This window comes from Lampris incognitus, chromosome 17 (genome assembly GCF_029633865.1).
Source record: "Lampris incognitus isolate fLamInc1 chromosome 17, fLamInc1.hap2, whole genome shotgun sequence".
In the NCBI taxonomy this organism is placed as follows: Eukaryota; Metazoa; Chordata; class Actinopteri; order Lampriformes; family Lampridae; genus Lampris; species Lampris incognitus.
This window is the reverse complement of record NC_079227.1, coordinates 24,225,949-24,242,463: the sequence shown is the minus strand read 5'-3', so window position 1 is coordinate 24,242,463 and position 16,515 is coordinate 24,225,949. Positions and strand designations below refer to the sequence as shown.

The following is a 16,515-nucleotide window of genomic DNA, read 5'->3' as shown; positions in this document are numbered from 1 at the left end:
AATTCACCACACACCATTCTCCAGTGTGTTTCTCCTCAATGACTTGTGGATGCAGTCGCCTTTTCTACCTGTACAGAGCGTTTATTGAGGACTTATGGCTCTGGAATAAGACAGAGAATCTTGTCGATCTGCATGCCAGGTAACGTCTTCTCTGGGACTAGGCCAGAAGAATTTGTTTATCCCATTCCAGTACATGCACTTAACCATTATGTTGTGCTCTTCCACTTCAGTGATAATGCCAGGATAAGCTTCATCATCATAATTCACCACACACCATTCTCCTGTGTGTTTCTCCTCAATGACTTGTGGATGCTGTCTGGTTTCAGTTGTGCCGTCAGATGCAAGGACATGGTTATCCTCTTCAATTATAATTGCCTCCATTAACTGGTACAGTCCAACATACCTGCCACCTCTCTCTTGCAGAGACATGTGATGTTCCGTATTTGAGCTTGCCTGGTGACACACTTGGCACCTGATGCACCCTAATCGTTCCTTTTGTTGGAGCGATGGCAGGTATCTGACGTGTGATGAAAAGAAAGATGATATGATATTGAGAATTCAATGTCATCACAATATATTAATTTCAACAATAAGAGTGTATGTACTATAGTGGTGAGGGATTGTGGGATTAGGAGACTTTACATCCAACATCAATGTGGTACCATGTGTGTTGGCACAACTCTTGTCGTTATAGAGGTATATACAGATGTACAGCAATTTAGATATGAATTCACATTCCATTTTATTATGTTTCAGCAGATCTAACTGGGTAAGTATATTGGTAGGTAGGTAATTTACTTTGTTTATTTTTATTCCAGCAGACAGAACTAGTTAAGTACATAGGTAAGTATTTATATTATATTCTGATTCAGTAGTTCTACTTGGATAAGCACTGTATAAGTAGGTAATTCACTTTCGATTTAATTCTTTTTCTGCAGACTTACCTGGATAAGTATATACTGTACTGCGAGTAGGTTCTGTTTCAGTTTATCTAACTATGTACTCATAGATGGGTAGGTAGGTCACTTTGTGTTTTATTCTCTTTCAACAGCTCTAACTGATTAAGAATATAGGCAGGTCATTTACTCTGAATTTACTTTCAGCATTTGCATTTACATTTAGGTTGTTTTCTTACCTCTGGTTTTGATTCAACATCATCTTCACTTATGTAGAATAACTCTACTGAAGAGTTGGTACATTTCAGTTTTTCTTTCAACTTTTCTAATTCTTTCATCTTTTTCCTCTTCCTTCTTTCTCGAATCCTTTCTCATTGAAGGCATTGCCTAGAATATATAAATTGTCAGATTTTTAGGGCAATCACTGTGTTGATTAGGCCTATTTAATCCTTAACCAATTCTATTATATATTCACGCCTAACAATAACAACAAAACCACACATAGAAAAGACAGTTATACACTTATATATAAACTATATGTACAGTAAATCATAATTCAAATTCACCATTCTATACTGATTTGAGCATCTAACAGAGGTAAGTATAACTAATAATATGAAATGTGATTCTACATATATCAAAATATAGATCTAACAACTTTTCCAAAGGTGTCTAACTGGGTAAATATATTAGGTGTATATAATTAGTATAATTAATAAATCTAGACCCCTTATAGATTGATACAGGTTCAAAAGATGACTTCCTGTTACCATTTCATAATCTTGATTCAAAATATTATTATTATTCATAATATTATATTTTATTTCAGGGAATCTAACTTGGAAAGTATATAGAGGTAAGTACAATTACTAATGTAAAATATTCCATATATGCTGAAATTCTATATGTAGATTTAACAACTATTCCCAGGGAGCCTATTTGGTAAGTATGATATATAGGTAAGTATTATATGAGTGACTATAATTAGTAAATTATACGACATTTACGCTAACCTTGAGGGCTGTGGTGGGCTTTCTAGAGTTGGGGGAGGAGTCTGCAACTCCACCATTGTCCGAGCTTTAGCTCTGGCAGCTTTCCTTGCCTCCCTCCATTTCTTCCTTTGAGTTCGCTGTCCTCTCTCAGTGAGTTCATTAATTCCTTTCTTCTTCCTTGTCTCTCTATCTCTCCTCCATCTCTCCCTTTCTTTCTGAAAGTATGCTTCTCATCATTCAGGGTTTGCATTCCGGCATTCTCTATATCGTCATGCAATTTCTGCCTCACTCAGAGGCATGTCCTGTGAGAAAGGCAATGATGTCATGACTACAAGCAAATCTATTTTTATAAATTAGTAAATATTTTCTATAGCAGATATTTCTATACGTTCTAATGTTAACATTTCTATAAATTGCAATCTTAACTACAATAACATGACTTCAACGTTAATATTCAAATGCTCAGACATGAATTCACAAGAATTCACGCATTAATAAACATGAAATAACTAATTAATAACACACTGTGTATGATGAAGTATGCTTAATAACATGAATTAGAGAGACAGGGAAGCGATGTCTCCTGCGGTGCGGGTGATACGGGTTCGCGTCTTGGCCGCGGCAGTTCCTGTGGTTGCCCCCCGAATTTGCTACAATACCTATGTAACTACCTGACCACCTCACTCAATGTGTCAAACGTGGTCTGGAAAACATTAATATTACATATCACAGAAAGGTGACTCAGTCCATCTGGCGAGAAAAGTTTCATCCCTCATCTGAGTGGCTTTTGTAGCTAGAAAAGTGCTATAGAAATGCAATCCATCCATCCATCTAATCAGATGTACCCTCCCCTCCTCAGGGATGGTTGTTCCCTCTTAACATAGATGGCCTCTTTGACTCCCCGTTCAAACCGGTGTTCCTCCCTATCAAGGATGTGCACATCCTAATCCTTGTAAGAGTGGCCACTGGCCTGCAGATGGTTGTATACTGCGGAGTGCTGGCCTGACGCGTTAGCTTTTCTTTGTTGTCCCATCCTCTTGGCCAGTGTCTGTTTGGTTTCCCCAATGTACAAGTCACGGCAATCCTCCTGGCACTTAACAGCGTACACTATATTGCTCTGTTTGTGCCGGGGGACCCGATCCTTGGGTGGACCCATTTCTGCTGCAGTGTGTTTTGGGGTTTGAAAGCAACAGAGGTGCAGTGTTTGGGAAATACGTGTCTCAACTGTTCCGAAACTCCCACCACCAGTTTACGCTTAAGCAGCTGTTGTCCTTCCCCTCTCTTCGATCGGCTGGTGCACTGTTTGGGCATCTTCCTGACTTTGACAAACGCCCAGTTAGGATAAGCACACTTAACCAGGGTCTGTTTAATGTGGGATTTCTCCCGTTCCCCAGCCGCTGTGTCGGTGGGGACATAACAGTACAGCAGCCGATCAAAGCGAGAAGCACAACAGCTGCTTAAGTGTAAACCAGTGGTGACGTGTTCAAGGATGTACATGTCCTCATCCTTGAAAGAGTTGCCACTGGCCCTGATTTAAATATATATATAATCCAGTGACTTGAGTAAATTCCTTGTTCTTTCTTTCTTTCTTTCTTTCTTTCTTTCTTTCTTTCTTTCTTTCTTTCTTTCTTTCTTTCTTTCTTTCTTTCTTTTTTTCTTTCTTTCTTTCTTTCTTCTCTATTTGTTGAGCACGTTCCATACCGTTGAGTCTTTCTTTTAACAAAGTTATATATATATATGGTGGAGGTGGGATTAAATCAGGGATCGGCTCTGAGCCCTTTTTGTTTGCAATGGTGATGGACAGGTTGACGGACAAGCTCAGGCAGGATTCTCTGTGGATTATGATGTTTGCAGATGACACTGTGATCTGTAGCGAGAGTAGGGTGCAGGTGGAGGTATGCACTGGAGAGAAGAGGAATGAAAGTGAGTAGGAGCCAGATGGAATACATATGCGTGAACAAGAGGGAGGACAGTGTAATGGTGAGGATGCAAGGAGTAGAGGTGACGAAGGCGTATCAGTTTAAATACTTGGGGTCAACTGTTAATGGGGAGTGCAGACGAGAGGTGAAGAAGACAGTGCAGGCAGGGTGGAGTGGGTGGAGAAAAGTGTCAGGAGTGATTCGCAACAGAAGGGTACCAGCAAGAGTTAAAGGGAAGGTTTACAAAATGGCAGTGACACCAGCTATGCTGTATGGTTTGGAGACGGTGGCATTAACGAAAAGACAGGAGGCAGAGATGGAGGTGGCAGAGTTGAAGATGCTAAGATTTTCATTGGGAGTGATGAAGAAGGACAGGATTAGGAATGAGTATATTAGAGGGACAGCTCAGGTTGGGACGGTTTGGAGACAAAGCAAGAGTGGCAAGATTGAGATGCTTAGACATGTGTGGGGGAGAGATGCTGGGTATATTGGGGGAAGGATGCTGAATATGGAGCTGTGGAAGAGGAAAAGAGGAAGGCCAAAGAGTTATGGATGTGTTGAGAGAGGACATGCTGGTGGCTGGCGTGACAGAGGAAGATGTAGAGGATAGGAAGAGATGGAAACGGACGATCCGCTGTGGCGACCCCTAACGGGAGCAGCCGAAAGTACTACTACTACTAGAGTAGTAGATGTAATATTAATGTGTTTTCCAGATCATGTTTGTCAGCATTAAGTGAGGTGGGCAGGTAGTTATATAGGTATTTACGCACTTGAAAGCCTGGAAAATACATATTAAAATGGTGAAATATATATCCCCCAAAACCAAGCGTTTTGGTGGGTGAACAGTCTAAATCAGCACCTTTTGTAACATATTTGACATCATAAAGTCCAATGGTGGTTGAATAGCAAACGAATATCCAAAAGAAAACTAACTTTGCCGCAATTAAAGCCTTTCCTTAAGTTAAATTTAGTTAAATTTAACTCCTGCCCGTTCTTACACCGGACATCCCCGGAGATGTAATACGCATGCGCATGATTTACCCGCCGCCTGACTCGTTTATCATGAATCAGGAACACTGTCATTTCATTTCATGAAACGAAATATCGTTTCCCCAGCCCACAGCAGTGCAAACCAAAGGCAAAAACTACAAGAACACACATATCCAAACTAACACGTATATCCAAACTAAAAAAAATAAATTAAAAAAAATCACTGTACAAGGGAACGAGCGCCAGCCAGGATGACTATCGGAACTCGGAACTGCCGAAAGTTATAACATTATGGACATTATACGGTTAGTTATCTAGTATTTTTCCATTATATTTACATTAAATTGTACTCCGCGTTGAACCGGAGGTCGCTTCTAAAATGTGCTTCCGATATGTAAAACCAAAGGATCTATCACGAATACTCACCCATCATGCAATGCGCGCAATGTTTTAATATTAGTCCTTTTTAACCCGTAATATATTTTAATTTGTATTTTATATGCGTGACATGTGGGACATGCGTAATTTGAATGAAGGTACAAATGCAAAGAAATACCTTTGGAAAGATGCAACCGTGAACGACAATTGTACCTATGGGAAAGGGACCCTCCGTGGTGAAGTACGGAAGGCAGTACACTCTTGTTTCTCTTCAGATCGTATAAATCTTTCGCCTTTTACTAAAGATTTCCGTGGAGAGGAACACTATGAGTATAAACTAATTTTTTGATGCCCTGCCTAACGGCGGGGCTTCCATTGCTGTCTGAAAAACAATCAAGAAATATCCCGTTTAATAGGTTATATATTGAATACGGAGCATTCTATATAACACGGCAAAAGTGAAACTTGCTTACACAGTGCGAGAGTGCAAATGGGGAAAAACGCCAAATTGATACATATCTCCTCCTATTCCATTATCCAAATCGCTTATGCTGAGCTGAGCACAGTGTTGCGTGGATGCTAGAGTCTATCCCAGAAGTCATTGGGCAACAGGCAGGTGGGGAGACGCCCTGGACAGGTCGCCAGTCCATCACAGGGCCGATACACACCTAGGGACAATTTAGTACGGCCGATCTACATTTGTTTGGACTGTGGGAGAAAACCGGAGCACCCGGAGGGAAACCCACACAGACACGGGGAGAACATGCAAACTCGACCCCCGGGCTATGATTGGTAGTCTACAGCCAGTTTCTACAATATGATTGCTAGTCTATCGTCAAATTCGACTAGCCGACCAGTCAGAAGGCACAACTGCTTACAGTCGCTAAAGACTTTTGCAGTTTCCCATGAGCCACCGTGCCCAACTCCGCGCGCATGCGTATAGATTGCTATTAAACCATATTGCTGCAAGTGATTGGACCGGGCGGGAGTGTGAGCGCTGCACGGCTCTCACGCTATTGTTATTCTTGCTCTTCATTTTCATTGTTTTTATTATTTTGCCGTTTTTTGGCAGTCTGGATCACAGCCCCGCTAAAGACCTGACGCGTCACGCCAGTACTGATATATCTAATCGGTGATATATAAATCGCCGGATAGATATAAATATACACATCACCGAAGACGACGTAAAAGTAAAATAGGCGACACGGCCCTTTTGATTTTGTTGACGTTGTTGTAGTTAACTATACAAGCGACTGTAGAATGGAAATGGGTGAAGGATAAAAACCTGAATAAAGAATGAACAAAATCCACAAAACTGAAAAGTAGAGAAAGAAATACACAGAATACAAATACGTGTTTAGTACGAAACGCCTTACACTATATGTTCCTTCCATCTATCCATCCATCCATTATCCAAACCGCTTATCCTGCCCTCATGGTCGCGGGGATTTGTTCCTTATATGTTCTTATATATTATATGTTATAGGCTCCAGCATCCCCGCGACCCTGAGAGCAGGATGAGCGGTTTGGATAATGGATGGATGGATGGATGTTCCTTGTGAATATGTAATACCAGGTTCACATACGACGTTATGCAGTTGAACCCACCTTACAACAGAGGGCGTCAGTATACCCATGTATAGCCAATATACGCTGAAGCGATGTTGATGGGATTAATCGAATGGAAACTCGGTTATTAAAACTTGTATTTTAACCCTTATCCCTGTTTGTTTTTCTTTCATTTCCGCCCACCCCACTGCTATCAGTCTTTCCAAGTCAATGTGTTACACTTTACTTACTCACACATACTTGCTCGGGTATAAATAGCATTCGTGGATCTATTACTGGCGCTTCTGCTCTTGACGCTGTTTTTCCTCAATTTTATTGACTGAAATGTCATCAACACCAGATGATAAATATTTATAGTTCTATGATGAGAGAATGAATCAACTGTACTTGCCACTGTTCCATTATATACCAACAACATGTCATGAGAAGAAACAGAAATACAGGAAGCTGGGACAAAATCAGACTTCTCATTTGTCACTGCTCTGTGTCTCACTATGTCTCTTTCAGAGCTGTATTGACACACTCACAGAGAAGGAAATGAGAGGAGATACACATGCATGCAAGCAGCAGTTTGTCGTTGGGGCTCAGTAAGCCAGGCTTCATCTGACAGAAAACAGCTTCAAGGCTACCCAGAGGACACACAATACCAGAAGGAAGATTTGAAGTTTGCCGAAGGAAATCATGAAACTAACAGTCGTCACTGAGGGCTCAAATACAGTGCAATGGAGCAGTCAGCAACTCCTGACTGCTCCATTTACGGTACGTTCAGTCTTCTTTGTGATAAACAAACAAACAAAAAAAGCAGACTCTAAATCTTAATGGCATTTAACAACAGCCACTTTTTGCAACTTTTCTGATTTGCTTTTTTTTTTGTAAAATAATTCAAATTCAAAATATATATGTTTATGAGAACATGTAAGTTGTGAGAGGAGTCAATATAGCTAAACTGAGGTTTTCTCCCTTATTGAATTTTTGTGATTCACACCTACCTGTAAATTAACCAAAGTGTAAAAGTGCCAAGATACTAGGTATAAATGCGGGTGGATAATGTTATAATGTAAGATTATGGCTAGAGTGAAATCATGGACTTATTTCCATTTTAACTCTGAAAAATTGCCCAACCCATATTTTTTCGTGTTATGTGAGTCAATGGAATTGGAGAAGTACATTCTGCAGTGAATGTTTCTTGAATTTCTTTGAGCCTTATATGGGGAAACTGAGGATGCAGCTTGACATTGAACTGGTGTTGTGGTTGGTGCAGGCTTCCTGCTCTGCGGTCGGCAGTTTTAAGTATGCTGCTGTAATGAACTATGAGATTTGTCTTAGCATGTTTTACAGAAAATCTGAATAACAGAAAAAGACCTTTACTTTAGCCAGCCCATTGTTTATGTTTGTCTTAACTGATCTTTTAGCCATTTCAGTCTTTATGGTAAGTCTACATTCTTTGTAATCATAATGTCCAATAACATGCAATTGGGGATGATGAAAGTGGAAAGCAGAAGATTAAGATCAGCCTATTTCTACAGGTGGAATCGTGGAGTTGAGCATTAAAACACTGATTCAAAAATGTTTGCCTCACAATCTGTGAAATCTTTGACATGTATAATGGTCATTTTCTAAAGCTACATCAAATTACCTCTGTTTTCAGCTCCCAAGATGGTAACTGTATCCATGACTATCCATTAACGCAGAGGCCACAAAAGTGGAAAATGGAGCTTGTATCAGTGCAACATGGATATGAGTACATCGCCAGAGACGGTAGCCTTGTGTCTATCAAACCTGATGAAAATTACATTCTTGTCTCCAAAACCAATGACCACTGGTGGCATGTCCGCAAAGACCAGCATACCAAGCCTTTTTTCATCCCAGCACAATATGTGAGGAAGCTGCCCTTACCCACTAAGGACTTGCAGAATCACGGACCTTGTGGCTCACATTCCACTGAGCTTTTGAGTCAGCCTGACATCCCAACAAAAAGACCAGGTGGACTGATGAAAGGAGACAAAATGTCAGCCAACAACACGCAACAACAAGCTCACAGATTCTCAACATTTGGGTTTCCTGAAAACCTAGATGTGACGTCCTGTGAGCACACAGAGACAAATGACTGGGATCAGGTGACATGGTCTGGAGATATACCATATCATTTAAAGACACTTACAACAAACCCTACAGAAAACTTTTTGTTTATCTCAGAACATCAGAATAGTGATGTTATGTCCTTGTATGCACAGCCACATCACCTAAACAAGCGTGGAAGTAGATGTAGCCAGCCACAGCTGGCCTGCCCACAGCATGATGATGAAATGGCAGTGCCAGAATCCTTGCAATACCATATACAAACACTGGATCATATGCACTCTCCTGTATATAATTGCTCGTATATCTATGAAACCATACCGGAAGTACAAGCACCAGTTTTTAACCCCCCAATTGCCAGTACATCGTGCACTGTGGTTTCCAGTAACACATCAACATTACAAGAGCGGAGACTGACTCAAACTGCTGATCCATCTCATTCTACAGATAGCTCTCTGAAAGCTCAGGTAAGAATTTTATGAGACATTAGTTTTTCGCTAAAATTTCATATCGCACCTTATAGAAACAAAACACATCAAATGCATGCAGGAAAATTCATTGTCGTTGTTATATGTGGCCACAGGAGGGCGCTATTTAATCAGTTTATAACTAGGACAGCCTATCATTCGTTTTGTCCGGTCATGAAGTGACCTTGTTACTTAAACTCTAAAGTCGGCCTAAAAAGGGGGGAAGCTTAATAAAGTTAATCTTTTTTATAAAGAGTCAGTGACCTATTTACAATCAGTTTTTGTGAATCGTGTGTAATCGTAACTAGAAAGGGCAGATGTATTAGAGAATGTACATTGTCAGACCCAGGGAGAGAATACAACCATATAATTTCTATCACCCATCTCTAATGATGATCTCATTAGATTTTACCTCTTGAAAGGGATACACTGTACCATTCACACAGTGGCCAATTTTTGGGGATTTCAAAACAAAGGAATTGAGCTTTCAATTGGACTCGTGTTCTTCATCGAGGATTAGCAGTAAATTGGAGGATAAGAAGTACAACGTAATGTAGATATAATTGTGCAGGTTATAATCAAGGAAGACCTACAAAATCAACGAGCTGGATTTACATGGGGGAGAGATGAAACGGCGTCCTATAGTGACTTTTATTGATAGAAGTCAACAGGGTGGCTTAGCACAGGTTTGCCCATTGGTCTCATGGAGCTCTGCATGGGAAATAAGGTCCTAACTGGGAACACGGCATTGGTGGAGTACAGAGAATGTGTGCCAGCTCATTAACATATGAATGACCGGCCGTGCCCTTTATGCATACCCTTTCAATGGGCAAGGGGGTGCCCCTTGAATACTTGAGTAAAGCAGTTGAATCGGTGTTCCACAGGCTTGCTTTCTCTGCTTTATTCATTTTCAACGTTCTCTTTGCCTCTGCTTGGAACGTATTTTGATTATTAATATTATTTATTTGTTTGTTTGTTTGCTTCCGGTCGTTCTATGAATCCTTTTCTTTTCGCCAAAGTTGAGACTTTCCCCTGGATTTAAACTGGAGAGTCAACGAACAGTATACACTTAAAAACACAGGTAAGCGCTGCCTCGTGTATTTGCAGAAGGACGAGAGGAAACCACGCAAGTAGCCAAGACGTCAAAACAGGTTACGAACAGGTTTATCCGCTTGCTTGTCAGGGAAAGAAAGAGTTAATCTGAAACTTGCCAGCCACTCCCAAACTACTGCCTACAGCTGCTACCAGGTTTCCCCAAGCTCCAATGGCGTTTTTCGGGGAATTATGGCACGGCAGAGACACGACTAAACATCTTTTAATGTAAAGTTCGTCTGTTTTTTTTCCGCCGTCCGACATACTACATCCGAAGCCTAAAACTCGTAGCCTAAAACCATGTTGTTTGGGACGTAAATTTCTGAAGTTCCCAACGGTTCCTCACCTGCTGCAAGGTAACGTGACGTCATCAGTGAGTCAGGTTGAGGGAGTAAGGTTTTGATAGACCAGTTTAGGCTCCGTTTTCGTGTTACACGACGGTCTGTAAAAGGGGACAAGACGCCAAACTAACACAGGTGCTGGTTTGTGCATTGTACATGTGAAATAATCAAAACTCAATAGTCTTGTGTGAGGCGGGTTTTTTTCCTATACCGTCAATATGATTGTAATATTGCACCAACAATATTTATCTGTATGTGTGGGAATTGGTATTACGATGAACATATAAGGTTTAACTGCAACTTTGGGTGCTTTTGTCCTTTTTCCCGTGGAAGAGGACGCTGCTATGAATGAGCCCTCGCTCGCATTGGCCGGCAGTAGAGCTACTGCGGCTCATGTGGACGTGCCAAGAGCCCTCAAGTGCATCAATTCTTCCCCCCACAATGGAGGGCCATCTCCATGGAGATGTCTAGGATCTGGTCTAACTCACAGGGCTTGGGAGCCAACTGTGTGTGTGTGTGTGGGGGGGGGGGGGGTTGCGTTCAGCTCTATTTGTGAGGACCCAAGGGCGTCAGTTTGGGTTGAAAAGTTGTGGAGACATAAGGGTTCAGATGGATTTTTATTTTTTTTAACATTTCAACCTATGCGATTTTACGCCATGTAATGGAGAATCGGTAGGAGGTCAGAGTAGGTAGTGGTCACGGTGAGAAAGAGTGCATAACGGCGCATCAGAAGGGCATCGCCTGGGCTACCGTAGAGTCGACAACTGATCAACATAAAACGCACAACGTCGACCGCACAAGTGAACAGTCTAAAAACACCTTGTAAAAATCTAACAAGGCCAATATCACAAAGAACAGTGCATTTCAGTCAGCCCAGCGATAACAATATCCAATACCACTGCCCTAAAATATGACGAAACAGATCCTACTGGAGGAATAACGCTGACAACGTTAGCTAGAGAAAAGCTAAAGCACAGCGCCGTCGTGTCGACACTGCATACTTTGTATAACGTTAGCGAAACAAGAGTTCACGAGAGTTCAGCCAATCACGACTCATTCTGAGCACATGGTATTTAAATATAGATGTGTGAGAACATGAATTTAACTGGAACAGGGGCCAGATTATTTCTATTTATTTATTTATTTATTCATATTAATTTTAAGACAAACTGAAATCATCGATTGTTTTCTTTTCTTTTTTATTCATTCTTTTTGAAATTCCACACCATTCATTCACACGTTTCTCAAAAATCTGTCTCGAAGCATTCTTAATTGTTAGTTAACATTTCTTGGTGTAAGCGGTTTTCCGGAATGCTTTTAACAAATTATGCTTTTGAAAAGTGACGGGGACGAATTCGGCCCTTTCAAAAAGTGGTGGGGACGTGTCCCCCGTGTTAATGACGCCTATGGGAGGATCGAATTGAGTTTTTAACCCAAAGAGCAAGGACATTTTGCCTAGTGTTAGGACTTTAGTGTTAGGGCTGGTAGAGCATGTACCACATGTCAAGGCTGAGTCCTCACTGCAGTGGCCTGGGTTCGAATCTGACCCAGGCCCTTTGCTACATCTCATCCCCTCTCTCTCCCCCACCCCCCGCCTGTCCCGTCTTTGTCTCACTCTACTGCCACTGTCAAATGGGTCTTTGTGGCATTAAATGCCAATTCTACTTTTTGTTCCCATGGGGATCATGTCGTTTAAAGAGGCTGTCCTCAATTGGGATCGTCCTGGAGGGTCCAGGCATAGCATTTTGCATTATTTGTTATTTTGGGGTTGAAAGGTTCTGTGGATACGCTGAGGTTTAGTGGACATGAGAAGTGGGTTCCAGGTTGGATTAGATGGGAAGTGTTCATATTTTGGGTTTTCTTGCCAGATCCATTCTATGGGTGAAAGCAAAAAACACCAAAAAAAAAAAACAAACCTTTGAAAAAGGGGTTAGGACTTGGGGTTAAGGTTAGGCATGTATTTTTAATGGTTAGGGTTAGAGCCTAGGTAATGAATGTAGTCAATGAGGGATAAGAAGACAAAGGTGTGTGTGTGTGCGTGCGTGCGTGCGTGCGCGTGCACATGTGCACATCTATGCAGACTTTGTATATGATATGCAGGACTGATGCACTTATGCATCGGTTTATCTGCCATGTTTAGTGGGATTTACGAATGAAAGGAAAACGAGCAGCAGCCATGTTGTCAGAGTGCCTTGTTATATTCGGGAGTTTTGATGAGATGATCCAAAACCTAAAAAACTGTACTCTTTGGAAAAGAAAAAACCTCTCTTGAAGACTCATGATGAGTAATGAATGTGGTTTGACCTGTGGATCTCAGTTATTTACAGTAGAGATAATTGCTGGTGGGAGTCCAGTGTCTCAATGATTTTTTTGGTAAGAAATAGAGAGGCCAATCTGACTTGTTGGCCTCCAGTGCATGCTGTAGCTGTGTCCCGAGGCTTTTCTATGTTTTATCGTGTGTTGCACCGCCCAGCTGACGTCTGTCTTCCAATATTGGGATATGGGAGTAAATCAGAGGGAAACAAAGTCACTTCAGCATTACCTCACCCATAATAGAGTGTACTGGCCGCTTCTGGGGAGCGAACAAAATGCCAGGAAACTGCTCCGACAGGTAGTGTGGGACAATGTAAACCTGACTACACAGGTGTTCAAGGCCAAGTATACATGTGCATCCGTTTGCTTCACAGAGTCTATCAGCGGGGGCTTTTCATTTTTACTAGTCCTGTATGGGAAATAAAACTTTGGAAGAAACTGCTGTGATTGGGAATGTTTTGTTAGCCATTTAAGCCAAGCTGACTTGCAGGAAGGAGGTTGAGCTTAAGCCTTTAGCCAACAACAGCCTGTTTTTCATATGAATGAACTTTCATTTGAATCAGGAGTGCTTTTCCTTCAGCAACTCATTAATTTCTTTAAGATAAGGCAATAGATAGAAGTTAGGAGTATGCACGCACATCCAACCACAAAAACGGCAGGTGCTGGGCTGCAAGCGAACGGCTAATGAAATGAGCAAATGAACAGCTTACACACTGCAGAGCTCCAACGTCCGCTAATATACTGCACCAAAGTGAAGTTTTTTTTTTATTTCCCCCCCTTTCTCCCCAATTGTATCGGGTCAATTACCCCACTCTTTTGAGCCACCCTGGTTGCTACTCCACCCCTTCTACCAATCCAGGGAGGGCTGCAGACTACCACATGCCTCCTCCAATGTATGTGGATTCGCCAGCCGCTTCTTTTTACCTGACTGTGAGGAGTTTCACCAGGGGGACATAGCGCGTGGAAGAATCACGCTATTCCTCCCAGTCCCCCCCCCCCCCTCGAACCGTTGCCCCGACCGACCAGAGGAGGAGAGGCGCTAGTGCAGCGACCAGGACACATACCCATACCTGGCTTCCCACCCGCAGACACGGTCAGTTGTGTCTGCAGAGAAACCCGGCCAAGCCGGAGGTAACACGGGGATTCGAACCAGCGATCCCCGTGTTGATAGGCAATAGAATAGACCACTGTGCTACCCGGATGCACGAAGTGACATTTTGACAGTGGAGCCCTGCGGTGTGCAAGCTTTTCATTTGTTTATTTCAATGGATAGAATTGGACAGTCTTACGTGCAGAGATGTTGTTAAATGCATGAAAATAAGTTCAATTGATAAAGGCAAGTGAAGTTTTTTTGTGCTCATCACATCAAGCTCTAGAGAGCGGGAGGTGGAAGCTCAGCATTTTTCATGGCCATCCGGATATTTATCTCCTCAAGAGGGTCCAATGGATGGCCAACACTATTGATAATTTGCCAGGTTTTTTTTTGAGTGATAAAAGTTTTGGTTGACTCTTTTCATACAGGATATATGCTAAGTACTAACCATACACTAAATCTTTTCTTAGTTTGTAAGCATTTATCGTGTCTCTCAGCTGCCGAAATGTGTTTGAAACTCCTGCAGATTTGCACCGTGTTTGTGCCTGCACAAGATACACCGAGTTTTCTGCATTTGAAAGCACATCCTTGGCATCACTCCAGCGGTCAGGGTTTCCCCCACTTTAAACAGCTTACACTACAGCTGCTACGTCAATATTCCTTTTCTTCTTTAAGCAGACAGTTAACAGCTGTCAGGTCCTAAGGATGGTCCACATCAGAATTCATTCAGACTGAGAAGTCTGACTGACCCGGGCCGTCCTTCCTCTGAGCTACTATCGATTTAATTTCCACATGAAACAGCCCTTGCTTACATGGCACTTTGTCCACCCCTTTTAACCAATATGCCCTTTTTGTAGGGCTGACATGACATCTGATTCTCCTCACTAATACATGTTATCATGTAGTTCTGTGTGTTGTATTGTTTTTTTGCATCTCTGATATATTCTCTGCACTATTGCACTTTATCACATCTTATTTCGCCTGTATATAGTTAATCCTTGTGTCTATATCTGAAGGTTGTTGTGTTGTAGTGTTGTTATTCTTTGTTAAGTACACTGAGAGAGCCACGAAACCAGAGTCAAGTTCCATGTACGTGCAAACCTACATGGCCAGTAAACCTGATTTTGATTCTCATTCTGATTTATCCCAATGGAATGAAGGAATAATTATAATAATGGGAGATAATACCCTATAACCACATAGCATAGCTGGAGTACCTTATTTCAGTTGATCATAATGGAGCAGGGTTTTGGTAAGGTTTGGGGAATGCCGGCCTTAGATGCAATGTTAAGGAAGGGCTTAGATCCCATGTCTTCATAGAGTGGAATTCCACATCAGGCATTCTCCGGAGTGAGCCAGGATCTGGGCCATGAGGAGTGTGATGTAACGCTGAGGTGGAGCCAGATTGATTCAATAGCTTAACTGTGTGTTTTGTGGCGTGATTTGGGCCCCAATTTGTTCCTCCATTGTTCGATTGGATGATCGCTAATGTGGTTAAGTAATCAAGCAGAGTGCTGCTTCATGCAATGCTGAGGGCAAAGGTTTATTATTCTACTTTTAAAGACGACGGATCCAAAATGTATAGCGTTAACAAGACATGCTGGAGTTGTTTACATGATATACTTCAGTCTTCTGACTGAAAGGCTAAATACAAACATTTTTACGATTAAAAACCAAACTATGCCACGTTGTGATACAGTGAAAGTGATCTGAAACCATGACTTACATAATGGGCTGAACATTCATGTGTTTCTGACCAATTGCTAAAACATCAAGTTAGCTGCTACTATCAGATGTTGTCATCTCTAGGAGGAAATGATGGTTTAGCAACTGTCTAAACAAGGCTTCCTGTTTTAAGCATTTATCCCTAAGAGGTCTTCAGTTTGAACCTCGGTTGACCTGACATGAAAGTACTAACCTGCAAAGGTCCGTTTTCATATGGTATAGACCTAGTATTGGAATAGACCAAAGACAGACGACTGGGAACAACAAGGACATTCTCAGATTGTCTCTCACCAAAGGAGTTGGGAAAACAGAAGTTAAATATTTGGCAAAAAAAATAAAAAATAAGAGAGTAGTGAACTTGACTTTGGCTCCCATGTGAAAAGCAGGGACTCTTGTAAATGCTTCCGTGCTGACATTTCCTTTTTCATCATTTGGCAATACACACAGGAAATAGGTTGGACTGACCCATTCCCTGTGTTTTGCTCCATCTGTCTCACACTCTTCCCCATCTTTCACTGTCTACCTCTCTGCCTTCCTCTGTTTTAGCGCGCGCACACGCACACGCACACACACACACATACACATACACACGCACGCACACGCGCACACACACACACACACACACACACACACACACACACACACACACACACACACCCTT

At 41.8% G+C, this 16,515-nt stretch overlaps 1 non-coding gene across 1 annotated transcript; it reads left to right on the top strand.

The window, feature by feature from the left end:
• The first annotated feature begins 5,430 nt into the window (after nt 1–5,430).
• On the top strand, nt 5,431–5,546 carry LOC130128110 (U5 spliceosomal RNA). Its single transcript, XR_008811880.1, has one exon. It is a non-coding gene; the product is annotated as a U5 spliceosomal RNA (small nuclear RNA).
• Nucleotides 5,547–16,515: the final 10,969 nt, after the last annotated feature.